Genomic DNA, 16,284 nt, shown 5'->3' with positions numbered 1-16,284 from the left:
CAGTCCTACGACTGAAACCGCTAAAAGAATAAAATAATTACTTTAGATCATCCACAAAGAAACTATGGATTTTCTGATTCCTATTATATACACATCCTATTATATACGCGTGACCTAATGGTTATGGGGTTACGCTCACGATCGCAAGATCACCCAGTCGTGAGTGGCCCTACAACAAAATTGCGTTCCGTTCCAAGGAAATGTAATTTCGATGATTGACATTCAAAACAGTAATTTCTAAAGGTTGGCAAAATTTTAAAAAAAAAAATCAGAATATAACTATTTGAGTTTTATAAAAGAAATAATTGATTCAAAGTCAGAATAAACAGAACAGACAGACTATGTTCTTGGAATATTCCTTTTCTAAGCTTCAGAGACAACGATTTTGATTTAAATACTAAGGACGATCAGAATGGTTAAACAGTTCTTTGCGGTCCTTTTGATAACAAAAGGGCAGTCTGACCGGTAATGATATTACGTGATTCCAATAACCGTAAGGGAAGACTCAAATGCTTTTATATTATCAAACCCATACTATAACAAGATTCCTCTAGTGTGCTTCTACATTTTGGTTTTGAATTCAGACAGCAGACACTTTTATTAAATGTTCTTCGACGCAGCGCTACACCCTCTTCTTTCTACCTGCTTTGCTCAGCAATCATTGTCTTGTTCGTCTCTCAATGTTCTTTGAAGTGTACAATCGAGATAGCCTGTGTAAAGCTTATAGATAATGTTTTATGCATGTAACATCCTTGTAGCAGGTTACAAGATTTATGTATGCCATAGCAAACCAATTTGGTATGTCGTTTTCGGCTTCAATAGTTCTTTTAAATATACACGTGTATAACATTTTGTCTCTCTATGTGTATGCTTGTATGGATGTATGTATGTATGGATAGATGGATGGATGTATGGTAAATACATATCATTGTAAGTGTTGATTCATATATGTGAATATGTGTTCGACTATAGGTGTGTACATGTATAGCTCTCTTCTAATGTATGTGCATATGTCAGCGTGTGTGTGTGTGTGTGCATCTACGTATATGTATATGTTTGTCGGTGGTATATGTGGCGTGTATACATACTACATATATATATATATATATATATATATATATATATATATATATACTCATATATATATATATGTGTGTGTGTGTGTGTGTGTGTGATGTATATATATATATATGCACACACACACAAACATACGTGTATATGTGCACACACACACGCACGCACACATACACACACACACATATATATAGGTGTTTGCATCCCCATTCTATATATGCCACAGCCTGAGCATCAATTAGCACCACTACGTGTAAATTAACTCCCTTTACCACATAGCTCTCCTTTCGGTTCTATTGATATCGAAGTTGAAGAGTGTGCGTTGTGTGATGGATGAGGAACATTATCTCATGAATTATTGGTGAACATCACCTACATAGCGGTTTGTGAAACAGCAGCAGCAGCAGTAGTAGTAGTAGTAGTAGTAGTAGTAGTAGTGGTAAGTGATTCTTATGGCTATGTACAACCCAAATGAGTAGCAGGTCCAATGATCAAGGGCTTTCCCGCTGTAATCCTCTCGTTTCGTTTTTATCTGTCGTTTCATTTTTCTCTCATGGGTGTGATTTGAGGGATAAACAGGATCGTTCGTGGATTCGCTGTGGCAGTAGTTGTAGTAGTATCAGCAGTAGTTGTAGTAGCAGCAGCAGTAGTAGTAGTTTAGTTGTAGTAGTAGCAGCAGCAATATAAGTAGTAGCAGTAGTAGTATTAGTAGAAGTAGTTGTAGTAGCAGCAGTAGAAGTAGTTGTAGTAGTAGTAACAGCAGCAGTTGTAATAGTAATAGTAGTAGTAGTAGTAGTTGTATGCATATGTCTAAAAATGGCTGCATGGCTGTTGAACAGCTAATGTCTGGCAATTAGGATAACCAAAAGACGGTAAGGATGTGAACTGATGAAACTCCGGGATGAGACGTAACTCTCTGCGGTCGATCAACATGCTAGAAATAATAGCCAAATTTCTTTGAAATCATGCTCTCTATCACCTCAGAAATATATATATATATATATATATATATATACTGCAGAGAAAGGCATAGAAGTAAGAACAAGAATTCTCGCTAAGCTGGAACAAAACCAAGCTGTAACCTTACAACAAGTGTCAGAAGAGTGTGAAAGAATAGTAAATTTAAGACATGACACAGAAAAAAAATTGAAGATAAAGATTGCTCCCAAGTGAAACAAGTGCGAAATAGGCAGAATAGAAATCAAGTGTGTACTAAAATACAGTACAAACAAGACAAGGATCAGGGGGAAAAAAAACCATGTTTTGCACGTGGAGTTCTACACCTGAGTAAAAACTGAAGAAAGCGCAATGCTTCCGTTGTGGAAAAATAGGACACGTAAAAGTGCACTGTAAATACTAGATGACAAAACGTTGGAACACAAAAAAAAAAGAGAATAGTGTGTCGTCGAAAGAAAATGGTAATATAACAAAGAGAAAATTTGTAAATGTGAAAATTAAAGATATAAGAGTAAAAAAGCAGTTAGACACTAGAAGCTATATTACCATTGTAAACGAAAAACCTTGGAATTATATCGGTAAGCCGAAATTAAGTAAATCTACGAAGGTTGCACATAGTGTTACGGGTAAAAGATTGTGGTACGTGAATTACCGGTAACCCCAGAAAACATATAGCGAAATGCGGTTAAGGACAAATTTATAATAGAAGTGAAAAGAACACTGTGGTCAGGAAAAGTAAATAGGAACAGGATTGGTGCGAAACGAAACCAAGATTTGAACCTATAGTCAATTTGTGATGGCGTACTGATGTGTGTACAGAGAATAGTGATATCTGAAACATTGCAAAAGAAAATGTTGAAGCAATTCCATGTTAGACATCCTGGTATTTGGAGGATGAAAGTTTTAATGCGCAGCTCCATGTAATGGCCAAAAAAATGGATAGAGAAATCGAAAATTTAGTGAAAGGCTGTAGAGGATGTGCTCTAGCAGAAAAATTACCGACAATAAAGTGTGAACCTGGGCCAAAAGTAGATGCTCCGTGGTCGAAACTACACATTAATTTCACTGGTTCTTTAAACGGTTCATACTACTTAGTGGTAGCTGATAGTTTCTCTAATTGGTCAGAAATTTGTAAGTGTAAAGTACCAACCTCCTCAACTCAACTGTTTGCGAGGTTTGGCATCTAAGACGCGATTGCGTCTGACAATGGAACGCAATTTGTCCTTTGAATTTAAAAAGTTCTGTATACGTTCGCTAAAGACCATGTAACTACGGCGCCATACCATCCCAGATCTAACGGACAGGTAGAATGCTTTGTCGAAACGTTCAAGAGAGCGCTGAGAAAGTTGAATAAGGAAGTTACGGATGGGGCAGCTCTACAACAATTCTTAAGAGTATACCGTGTGACACCAAATACAAATACCCCAGCAGGTATGTCACCAGCAGGGCTGATGTTTGCGAGGAAAATAAAATCAGTGTTCGACAATTGCTACCGGGCAAGAAAAGAAAAATTGCAAGGGAAAATACAGCAAGATTTTTCAAAATTAGCGAAAAGGTATTTGTGAGGGCATGTAAGGGCGGAAAACAGAGTTGGGAAGACTGCGTTATTACCAAACGTATAGGGAAAATGCTATATATAGTAAAAAGTAGAAAAGGCATAGACAAGAGACATAAGAACCAAGTGAAAAGAAGATACGTTGAGAGCGAACCCAAGAGAATGGAAGAACCAATAGAATGGTTATATGATACTTTTCATGTACCAACGCTACTACAGGTGATTGAACTCAGGCATTCCTGGAAGTGAATGCCAAACAGGAAAAAAAAAAACATTAAACGTGTAACCAAGATAAAATCTCAAAAAAGGGAGATGGGGTGATCTAAAAAGTATTACTATTAAAAGAAATAAAATGACACTCCCGAAGAAAAGAAGAAAAGCTAAAAGGGAAATGTTGTGGGGATAGTAGTAATAATAGTACACCCCTCCTACGGGACAAGTGGTATACGCTAGTCGCAATAAATAAGGTAATGCTGGTCAGTATAAAGGCAAAGTACGAAGTAGACGGTCATAGATAGTCGTGGTCTTACGTGTATAACAACTATACTGGTATACCAGAGTTGGCGTTATAACAATCCAACATTAAAGGATTACAACACATTGATATAGAATCAACTGGAACTCTTGTCGTAACTGAGGAATTGCCAATTTATCTCCGTAAAGTGTCCATTTTTCTATTTCTATTGCTATCCAAGCCATTTCTTATTTCTATAACTTTCTTATGATCTTCTACTAGACGGTGCAGGTAAAACTTTTTCATTGAATTTCTTCAGTTTTTTTTTTTAGTCTTAAAATACAGATTCAGTGTTTGTTTAGTCGATGCATCCTTAGCAAGATTTTCGTACCTAAGAAATAATCAAGTCGCTTCTAATAGATATTCACTATATTACCTACATGGTCTGTATCCGTGATAGTCATGATTGAATATCTTCGACTAACTTTTGGCTTTAGAGTGTATCCCAAATTTTTATATTCTTCGATAGCTGTTCTCACATTATATCTCCTTTATCTATAAATAAGAATGGTGCAAGAATGTCACCTTGTAAAACCCGGACTAGTATCTTAAAATATACTATATTGGCATCTGGTTTAAGTTAACAAGCATAAAACCATACATACATACAAACGTACATAAATGCACACATGCATACACGTAGATATAAATGGGTTGTAATACTTGATAAAAAGAGGGCTAAAATATTTATTACAGTAGGTAGGCTGAAATCCTCAGTGACTATCTACAATGTAGCGGAAAATACGTAGTCCAGAGGGATATTCTGCATAATATGTACATACATAATCTGTAAGGTCACATATATATATATAAATTAGTGAGTTAAAAATGGATTCGGATTATTTCTGCAACTAACAAAATAAAAATTTCATTTAAGAGCGCTTAACATTTAAAAATAACAACCGATGGAGAAAATTCCATCAATTTCAATCAATCAAAATTTCTGGGAAATAAAGACAATACCATCGTGGGGAGATCTTGTCTTCAAAGCCGACTTGTGGAAGACTCTGGAACAGATATGATTCAGTCTTTTGAGATGAGAATCAGCTTCACAATATTCCTTCTCACATATATGCTGATCAATTCCAAATCTTGCCAACCAAGCGGAATATGCCTCGCTGAGGCGAACTAATATGTTAAATGTCCATTGTATTCACTGGGTGGCTTTAAAGACGAGATCTTTTCAATTTGCAGCGATTGGCTGATAACACTGAAGTGCTTTTCCTTGACTTTTGTTCCTGCGTTTTAAAGGGAGGTTCTGTCTGCTATTTGTATCAGTGATCTCAAGTTTTCAAACTTTTTCAACATTCCGGGTGTAGCAATCTATAAGCATCACTGACTACTACTACTACTACTACTACTACTACTACTACTACTACTACTACTACTACTACTACTATTACTACTACAGCTCCTGCTGCTGTGACACCTTAGTGTATTCCCTAGGAGATTATTTCGATTTCTGGACTTCATTTTTGATTTAATATTGGAAGTGCGAACTGGTGAATAATAGCGTCGGTAGCTGCAGATTTTAGGTGCACCTGTCACTGTCTTTGTATCTCGATGGCAGCACAAATATCTCAAAAGAATTCGTTTGTAAAAATACTGGTTTCTCAGTTTTCTGGCCAATGTTTATGTTCTTCACCAATGTTGGTATTCTTGGTCGACATCTGCGATAGATTTACAAATGCAAACACACACATATACACCCACACACCTCTATCTAAGACGCCACCCACACGTCCAAAACTTCCCCCCCACACACAAACATATACATACACACCACACAAATACATACATACATACATTGTGACCCCCTTCGGTCATGAATGACCATGGGATTGCACCTAGAAAGTTACCCTCCCAATCACAAGTCCGGGCAAGGTTGTTTATGGAAGACCAACAGTCACCCATGCACACCAGTCTCCCCTCTCCATGCCACCAATGTTATCCAAGGGAAAGGCAAAGGCCGATACAGTTTGGCACCTGTGACGCCGAAACACAGCTGAGTGAACTGGAGCAACGTGAAATAAAGTGTCTTGCTCAAGAATACAACACGCAGCCCGGTCCTGGAATCGAACTCACGACCGTAAGCTCGACACTCTAATCACTGAGCCATGCGCCTTCACAAGAACGTATGTACATGGTTACATACTTAAATATTGAGCGCGATCAGTCGCATATTCTTTTATTTGAGACTATTCATTGAATTTGTGAGCAAAATTAGTGCCACAACTATCAATCTTCTTAGATAATTGCTTATTCATTTTATCACGTTCAGTAACCTCGCTATCCACACACCACAAAAAAGCCATATTTTATTCAAGATCGTAGTGATGTCCGTCTCAAACTTGAATTCATCATGTAGCGATTTGCAGCATGCAACATGGCCGGATCCGATGACATCAACATCATTAGAAAAAGCACCGAAGCTAAACAAAAACGGTAAAGTTAAACAGAGCCATTTCATTTGTCGCTATAGAAGAAACCGAAACGATAAAGCGTATTTCTAGGCATATGAAGTCAATAATGATCTATTTAATTGCTATAAAATGGCAAAAATACATCTCTCTGTTGGCTACACGAACAAGAATGAAACTACATTGGGAGTCTAAATTCATTCAGAACAGAATTAATGTCCTACAAAGCGGTTACGTCAGCAAGCGGCATTTGTTGAGCGTAAGAAGAGAATTAATGAGTGTAGTTTTATTTCGAAAGGTAAGTGATGTAATTTTATTCCCCAAAGTCTAAATATTGTCCAAACAACTCTATGCAAACGTCCTTCTGAAACGGACATGCCTATAACAACGAGGAAACGATCGTATTACAACAGATCAGATCAGATTCCTTGCTCTACTACGTTCCCTCGCAGTAATGCATGCCTTCTACACCATCGCGTCAATGTTTGTATCTGCAGTGACAATATGTTTACTATGAGCTGGCTGAGGAAGGATTATAGTCAATTTAAAGGTATTCGGAGAGAATTTCTTCAAAGAGAAACAAAGAATCCTTTTATAGGCGCAGGCGTAACTGTGAGCTTAAGGAGTTCATTTAGCAACCAGATGGTTTCAAGTTCGGTTTCACAGTACTGCTCCTTGAGCAAGTCTCTTATAATATAGTCTCAGGCTGACCTATGCTTTGTGAGGGTATGGCTGATGGAAACGGAGTAAGCCCATCGTATATATGTCTGTATGTATGTGTGTCTGTATGTCTGTATGTATGTGTATGCATGTGTGCATGTGTTTGTGATGATGTTTGTGATTGTACACTACTCTACCGCTTGACAACCTACGTTGGCTTCTTTACGTTCCCGTAACTTAGCGGTTTCGTAATTTAGATTTATATTCCTTATACCTATAGTTACACCTAAATATATAACTAAATGCTTCCGCACCAGTCTTGGGGAATCGGGCTTCACAAAATTCACTCCTCGAAACATATATGCATACATGCATGCATACATACATACATACACGCATATATACATTCATACACGCATACATACATACATACATACGTACATACATACATACATACATACATACATGCATACATACATACATATGTATACATAACGTACATACATATATGCATACATACATACATACATACATACATACATCGTGGCACTCCGTCGGTTACGACATCGAAGGTTCCAGTTGATCCGATAAACGAAACAGCCTGCTCGTGGAATAAAGAGTACAGCAAAGGTTTTCCACCACACATGCGGGAACCTCGTGGAGCTTTAGGTGTTTTCGCTCAATAAACACTCACAACGCCTGGTATAGGAATCGAAACCGCAATCCTACAACCGCGAGTCCGCTGCCCTAACCACTAGGCCATTGCATACATACATACATACATACATACATACATACATACATACATACATACATACATACACGAATGCATACATGCATACATACATTCAGGCGGTGAATATGCAGAATCATTAGACTACATGAAAAACACCACATGGCATTTACTGGATTTTCTTTAATGCGCTCGGTGTTCAAATGCTACCGACGTTGAATTTGCCTCAATGAAATAAAGATCCATCCCAGCGTGCCCAAAATTATAACCTTAAAAACGATGATAACGACAACGACGACGATGATGATGGCGATGAGATCATCACGAGGATGACGACAATGATAATTATGATGACGATGATGCAGATGGTGATTTCTCTCCCTCTCCCTCTCCCTCTCCCTTCTCTTTCGCCTTTCTGCATTCACTCTCTCAATATCTTTCTTTATGTCGCTCACTTGGGACTTCACACACTCCTGGCTTTTATAATCCGCTAAAATATTAAGAGATACCGGCGACTCATTCAAATGACATCTATCTAATCAATCTTGATAAACCTACACACATGACGAATGGTGGTTAATCACAGAGGCAATATTGCTGTTGCTGTTATTGATGATAATGCTCATGTTAAGGATGGTGGTATTGATAATGATGCTGTTGACAATGATGACGACGACGACCACGACGACCACGATGATGATGATGATTATGACGACGACGGCTGTGACGATTATAGTTGTGAAGAAAGGAGAAAATAAAAACGTTAATTATAAAAGACACAAAAATACAATATACTAGTGATGATGATGATGATGATAACGACGACTGTTAAGCTTATAGTTGTCAGGAAAGGAGAGAATAAAAACGATAATAATAAAAGACACAAAAATACAATATACTAGTGATGATGATGATGGTAATGATGATGGTGATGATGATGATGATGATGATGACGACGAGAATAAGAATAAGAATAGCAGCAACAACAACAACAACAGCATGTAGAGAAGAGAGAAAAAAGAACCACCAAAAATCGATAACAAACTCATGGTGAAAGAATGATCGAAAAATATAGATTAAAAGAAAGAAGAGCTGGAATAGAAGAATGTGATGAAGAAAGAAAGAAAGAAGAAAGAAAGAAAGGTAGAAGAAATTGAAAAAGAAAGGAGAGCAATGTAGGAAGGAAGAAGAGTGAGAAAAAAAAGGAGAGAAAGAAAGGCTCAGATTATAATATGAATTAAACTGAAACAGATTATAAAATCTTTACAATATTTCCGGATTAGATGACACATCCTTCGGCAAGGTTTTCGTTTTTGCTCTCATTCACTTCCCGCCCCGTACTCACACACTACTGTCTTTCAATCTCACCCTCTCTCTCTCTCTCTCTCTCTCTCTCTCTCTCTCTCTCTCTCTCTCTGACTGTCATTCTCTCTCCATCACTATATTTCTCTCTCTCTCCCTCTCTCACACCTTCTCTTCCCTACATTCCTTTGTTTGGTTCATTTCAAAATCACACATTTAACAATATATATTTTTTAAAAGTTTACACTCTTACATATACAGTTATCGTATCCTCTAAACACGAATTCACGCACACACACATACACACACACACACACACAAACCTGTGTACGCGGAAACATTAATCTAAATATGTATGTATAGAAGCATACACACATGCGCGCGCACACGCACGCACACACACATATACATACACACTCACAGTTGTGCATATGTTATGTACAATATAGTATAATTCAGGGCAACTGGAAAAATTTAAGCATTGCAAAGCCTCCCTGTGAGTTAAATAGAAATCTAAACACATTCTTTCTAAACAATTGATATGCAGAAAATAGTGGGTGGCAGTCTCCTGACGGACAGTTTAACAGTGTTGACTGTTCTTCAGAGATAAAGTACTCGGTTTCTTTCTCCAATTATTAGCATAAGTCAGCTGCAATATAAAGAAGTTATGAATTGGGCCAGCACCGTAGTGGAGAGCTTAATTTCCATGTTTTTGTTTTTGATGTATCCTCATAAAGTAAACCATTTTATGCAAAATAGTAGATCAGAAGAACTAGACTGACCACAACGGTGCTTGCTTAATTCGTAACTGCTTAACATAGCAACAGACCGATGCTATTGTTTGAGAAGAGAAGCCAGGAGCGTCTTGTGGACGAGTGGTCAACAAACCACGAAACAGTCAACCAAGGGACACACATTCACACATACACACACACACAGATAGACACATAAACACATATATACATACATACTCACACATACATATACTTATACATGTGTGTGTACGTACGTACGTATGGCTGAATGTTTGTATGCTTATGAGTGTATAATGGGTGAAAGAGACATCAGAGATTCTTTTCTTCATAATAAACGGCAGAAGGTGCATAAAGATGATGCAACGCTTTCTCTCGATTGTGGCAAAAGCAATCATATTTGCATTGTTGGCAACCCTGTGTTTACAGCAAATTTCTGAACGTTATGAGCGTTTATCCCCTGGGACTGCGTGCTTCACTCGAGTAGAGCAGTAAAAACTGAATTATTACTCGCTAACGGAGGCTTCCATCTGCAGTCTTTCGCTTCTATGTGAGCTTGTGTGTGGGCGCGCGCGCGTTTGAGTGAGTTTGTGAGTAGTACATATACATGCATACATAAATAGATGTAAATTTATAAAAATATATATACATACATACATACATGCATACATATTTGTGTGTGTCTGTGTGTGTGTGTGGTTTCATAAAAGTAAATTTATAAAAATATAAATAAAATAATTTGATACAAATTTCTCCTCAAACATTAGCTATAAAAATAAATTGTCTATACTGGCCAACCCTGTTGCTGTAATGATAGATTTTACAACCTTTGCCTCTGCGTGATCCTTTTCGCCAACAGGAGAATAAAATCTTTTAATAAGCGTAACGAACTAATTGTCAGTTGTAAACGTAACTTACGATTTACGTTCAAGTACTTTATGAGAGAGAACAGACAACCACTAACGACATTTCATTCTTATGAATATGTTTTGTTTATATTTTTATAAGTTTTTATATATATATGTGTGTTAGTGTGCGGTTTTAAAGTCAAGTTTTGGCTGCTATTTAAAGCGTGGTGGTATCTCTTAGATACCCTAAATTAAAATGTTAATGATAATTATTAACTTTGAAGGTTTTTATTCCTATGCTGGCCACTTGGTACTTAATTAATGATCTTGTCCTTATATATATATAGTATTTTACTTTTATTTACCTTTTAAAACATATATTTCTCTACGATATTCATAGCGTTCTATTTCTCTTTCTTTGTTTTTATTTTTCATTTGTCATGAAAACAGAGTTTCACTTGTGGGTCATATCTCTCTCTGTCTCATTTCGTTGTTTCACCATGTTCACCTACCTCTGCATAAACACACACACACATACATACACACACAAACATAGATAAACAAATATACAAGCACACATATACACTCACACACGCAGGTATATATTAATATACAGACATATATAAACGATACACAAGTGCATATCGCCTACTTGTTATTAGAGAAATCAATAACAGAAATACACATCTATGCCATACAACATATCTAACCTCATCATATTGCACGCACATAACTACTTAAATCATAAGCATATCCCTTCTTTCATGTATGTAAGCACTTATGTACATAAGTGCATGTTAGAATATGCAGTTATACATGACTCCATACAGTAGCTCATATATACACATACCATCACATTTGTGTGTGTGTATATAAACACACAACCATACTTATCTGCAATGCATGATTATGATACTTCCTCTCTCATTTTATGATATACCTCAGTTTGCTCCCACCATCTTCCTCTTGTATGCATAATTTGAATTTGGTTAACTTCTAATATTGACAATTCAAAAGTAGGTTAAATTAAACACACACACACATAATATATACATCCATAATGTGTGTGTACGTATGTATGTATGTATGTGTATGTGTGTATATATACATATACGTACATACATACATTCACATATACATATATATGTATATATATATATATATATATATATATATAATATATATATATATATACATATGTAGTTTTAAATTAGCTTGCCAAATCATCATTGATATGATTAATTAAAATCAATACGTGGAATAAAATGTTGCTTACACCATTGGGATTCAATATATATATGTGTGTATGTGTGTATGAGTGTGTGTGTATGTATGTTTATATATATATATATATATATATTCACTTATATACGCCTATATATGAGTGTATGAGGAATCGTACGTATACACTTAGGTACATATATATATTTATATGTGTGTGTGTGTATGAATATTCGTATATGCATGTGTCTACGCATACATACACACATACATAAACACGCACACGCACACACACACACACAATTATATTAACACTATCCAATTTGTCGAACTTATCGAAGGTTGTTGACATCTTGTTATTTGCAAGATTTTGGAATAATTTTGTGCAAGACTCCAGTCTGCAAGAAACGCAACTCATTTCAAACTGAATGAACTGGAACTATATGAAATGAAATTGAAGTGCTTTGGTCAAGAAATAGACTAAAATACCTAACAATCTGATTGTATATCAAACATCTTTGCTGCTGGACCACGTACCATCATCGTAAAGGGAAATATATTTGTTCTTATTACTATATCTGTAATAACTGCCCAATACTTTATTTTATTAATGGCGTTGCTTTGTCCAGAATAAACTTACGGGGATTGCTATTGAAATACTATCTTTATAGCCTAAAAAAAAAAGACAATCACACTTAGTTAATATATATATATATATATATATATATAGAGAGAGAGAGAGAGAGAGATATGGGTGTGCGTGATTGTGTATAGAAGAATATATTAATAAAAGGAATTCCAACCTTGTCTGATTTTCACGTTTTATTTACAATCTTATAATGATATATTATAAGATAATATATTATAATAGAATAAAATCAAATCAAATAGTAGAATGTTAAATGCTCATTCTGATTGAACTAGTACTTTCATGCATTAAATTCTGCGATCTTCGGGTTCATGTAGTAGTGGTGACAGTCATGCTTCACAATTTATATATATATATATATATATATATATATATATATTAGCGACAGAGGCAATATTAATACCGAAAAGTAATACTTGTCTCAAATACGGATGTACTGTTAGAATAAAGAGCGATGAAAAAAAATAACAAGAGTGCATTTTGCACCAAAAGCGACTATAAGGGTTTGTTTCGTGGTATCTACCGCAGTTCAGTTTATTCTAACAGAGCATTCACGTTTAAGTGGAGATAAATATTATCACTCAGCCACAGAAGTATCGTATTTATTATTATTATTATTATTATTATTATTATTATTATTATTATTATTATTATTATTATTATTATGTATGTCTGTTTGTTACCTGTCTGTCACTCCTTGACCATTGGTGTTGGTTTGTTTACGTCTCTGTAACTTAGCAATTTGAGAAAAGAAGACCGATAGAAGACATTCCAATCTTGAAAACAAACGAAACTAAAGCAAAACGTACTAGTATTGATTTGTTCGATTGCAAGCCCTTTCAGGGAAGTGCCGCATCATAGTCACCGTCTGTTGGCTAACGCAAGTCAAAGACATAAAATTGAGAGTTGATCTTTGGCTAAAAACAACAAACGTCAGAATAACTGGAAAGACCGATGAACGCATTCTGGATATAAGCTATATACGAAAGGTACTGAGAAGTTCTTGGCTTTAAGGGTATGGCGAAAGACTCAGTTAGAGGCCCAACATTCCGAGTTTATTTTACAGGTCTTAGAAAAACTGAAGGATCACTGCAATACGTGTGTGAATCTGAGATGGGAATATGTTGAATAAAATCATAATTCATTCTCTTGTATTTTCTTTTACCCAAAGCCAGGAACATTTCAACATCCCCTCGTATGTATATGTATATGTATATATATATATATATATTATATATATATTGAGGAGTCGTTGAAAAGTTCTGGGCTTTAAGGGTGCCGCGAATAGAATGGTTGGAGGCTCAACCTTCCGCGTGTTTTTACAGGCTTAGGAAAACTGAAGAGCTACTGTAGTAAGTGTGTGAATCTGAGAGAAGTACATTGAATAAAATCATAATTAGCTGATCCTCTTGTATTTTCTTTTAACAAAAGCCAAGAACTTTTAAGCACCCCCTTATATTAAATGGTGGCGCTAACATGCTTAATTTAGGGAGCAAAATAATTGTATTTAGTAAAATTAAATTCCTGTCATCCAGCCACCCATCCACCTTCTCTGCCAGTATTCTTTGGTAGTACTGTCCTCAAGCACTTTCTTCATCGGGTACTATTAGAAGCAACGTTTTGTCCACACTGTATTTCTATTTAATTAAATTTTCTGGGTTGTCACCCTTGCTTTCCTTCACTATACTTTATCATTAAGCTAATGGTTCTTTCCCAAAACCATGCATTTTATTTTAATTAATTTCATTTCCGCTGACAACAGTGATAACGCTAGCACCGACCTTACCAGTTCTGCGTCATTGGGTTGGTCCACTGAACTCGCTTAAAAGCATTAAATCCCTATTTTTTTATGCAGAAGTTGCACATTTAATGATTTTAACCTATCTGTCTATTTATATCTCTATCTGCCTATCTGTCTATCTATATATATAAATTCGCGCACACACATGCGCACGCACACACATCCATCCATACACACACACACACACCACACACACACACACACACACACACACACACACACACACACACACACACACACGTAGGTAGGCATGCCTCAACTTACGTCGTTTCGAGTAATGTCTTTTCCGACATTTAAGAAATAAAACTGAATTTCAGTCGAGTTATCCGTCGTAAGTCGGATAATCATAAAAATTAGAAAAAAGAAATTATGAAAATATACGTATAGACCATTCATTAAAACAGATAGAAGATAATAGAATTTTTAAAGAATGATTTGTCGTGTTGCGTCGTTTTGCACGTTTCTTCGCATTCCTTGCAATCACTTGCCAACGTAAACTGAGGTATACTTGTATGAAACTAGCACTCCGTCGAATACAACGATGAGTATTCCAGTTGATCCGTTGAACAACCTGCTCGTGAAGTTAGCCTACAAGCGCTAAGCTCTCTACAGACACGCGTATCTTTGAAACGTAGTTCTCAGGGACTTGCAGCGTGACACAGAATGTGAGAAGGCCGACCCTTCGAAATACAACTCATTTCTGCCAGCTAAGTGACCTGGCACAAAATGCAATAAAATGTGTTGCTAAAGAACACAACGCGCCGCAGGGAATCGAACAAACGATTTTACGATCGTCAGGCGGGTACGCTGACCACTACGCCACGCGCCTTTACTATGTCTGTTCACACACACACACACACACACACACACCCTTGCTCCTGTGAGTACAAGTCTATATATTCGCGTTTATGCGGATGCGTCAATATATGAACGAGCATATCTATATCAAGTCTTTAATAGATATCTCCATATATGACCTTGTGTGAAGTGAAGTGTATGTGTGTGTGTGTGTGTGTAAATGGTTATGTGTTTCAGTTTTCCTTTGCGTATGTATATTTGTACTTCTCTGTTCATATTACCTATGTACCTATCCGTCAGTATGTCTATCTGTTTACTTTCATATCCATTTGCCTATATACATGTGCATATACATACACACACACACATCTACATAACAGCACACTATTTTACCTATATATAAATATAAACTGTAATTATGGTGGGGGGAGGGGTGATTATCTACTACGTATATTTCCTATTTAGCACTAGGGATGTTTCATTTATATGGACGTGCTCCTGTATTTGTCTGAGTGTTGGGTCCTTCGGGTGCTCGGATACATACATACATACATACATGCATACATACATACGGGTATCAGCACACACACTTACCCACACACATGCGCACAAACAAACAAATCGAACGCAGCTTGAATAACGGACAAAGTCAACAATTACTGAAAAGGTTGCAAGACGCAACGAAAATTTATGAAAAATAAGTAAATGAGTGGAGATTTTACCGGTGAGTGTGTTAAATTATAAGGCAGCAAAAGAGAATGACTCTCCCCAGTCGCAACAGAATATGCTTCAACACACGAACTCACATAAAGTATGTTGCAAACCAAATCACAAAACGAAATATACATACACACACACACACACACACACACACACACACACACACATATATATCTTTTACTCTTTTACACGTTTTAGTCATTTCACTGTACCCATGCTGGAACACTGCTTTAAAGGGTTTTAGTCGAAGAAATCGATCTCAGGACTTATTCTATCGTTT

Source organism: Octopus sinensis, linkage group LG9 (genome assembly GCF_006345805.1).
Source record: "Octopus sinensis linkage group LG9, ASM634580v1, whole genome shotgun sequence".
Classification (NCBI taxonomy): Eukaryota; Metazoa; Mollusca; class Cephalopoda; order Octopoda; family Octopodidae; genus Octopus; species Octopus sinensis.
Note: the sequence above shows the minus strand (reverse complement) of the source record.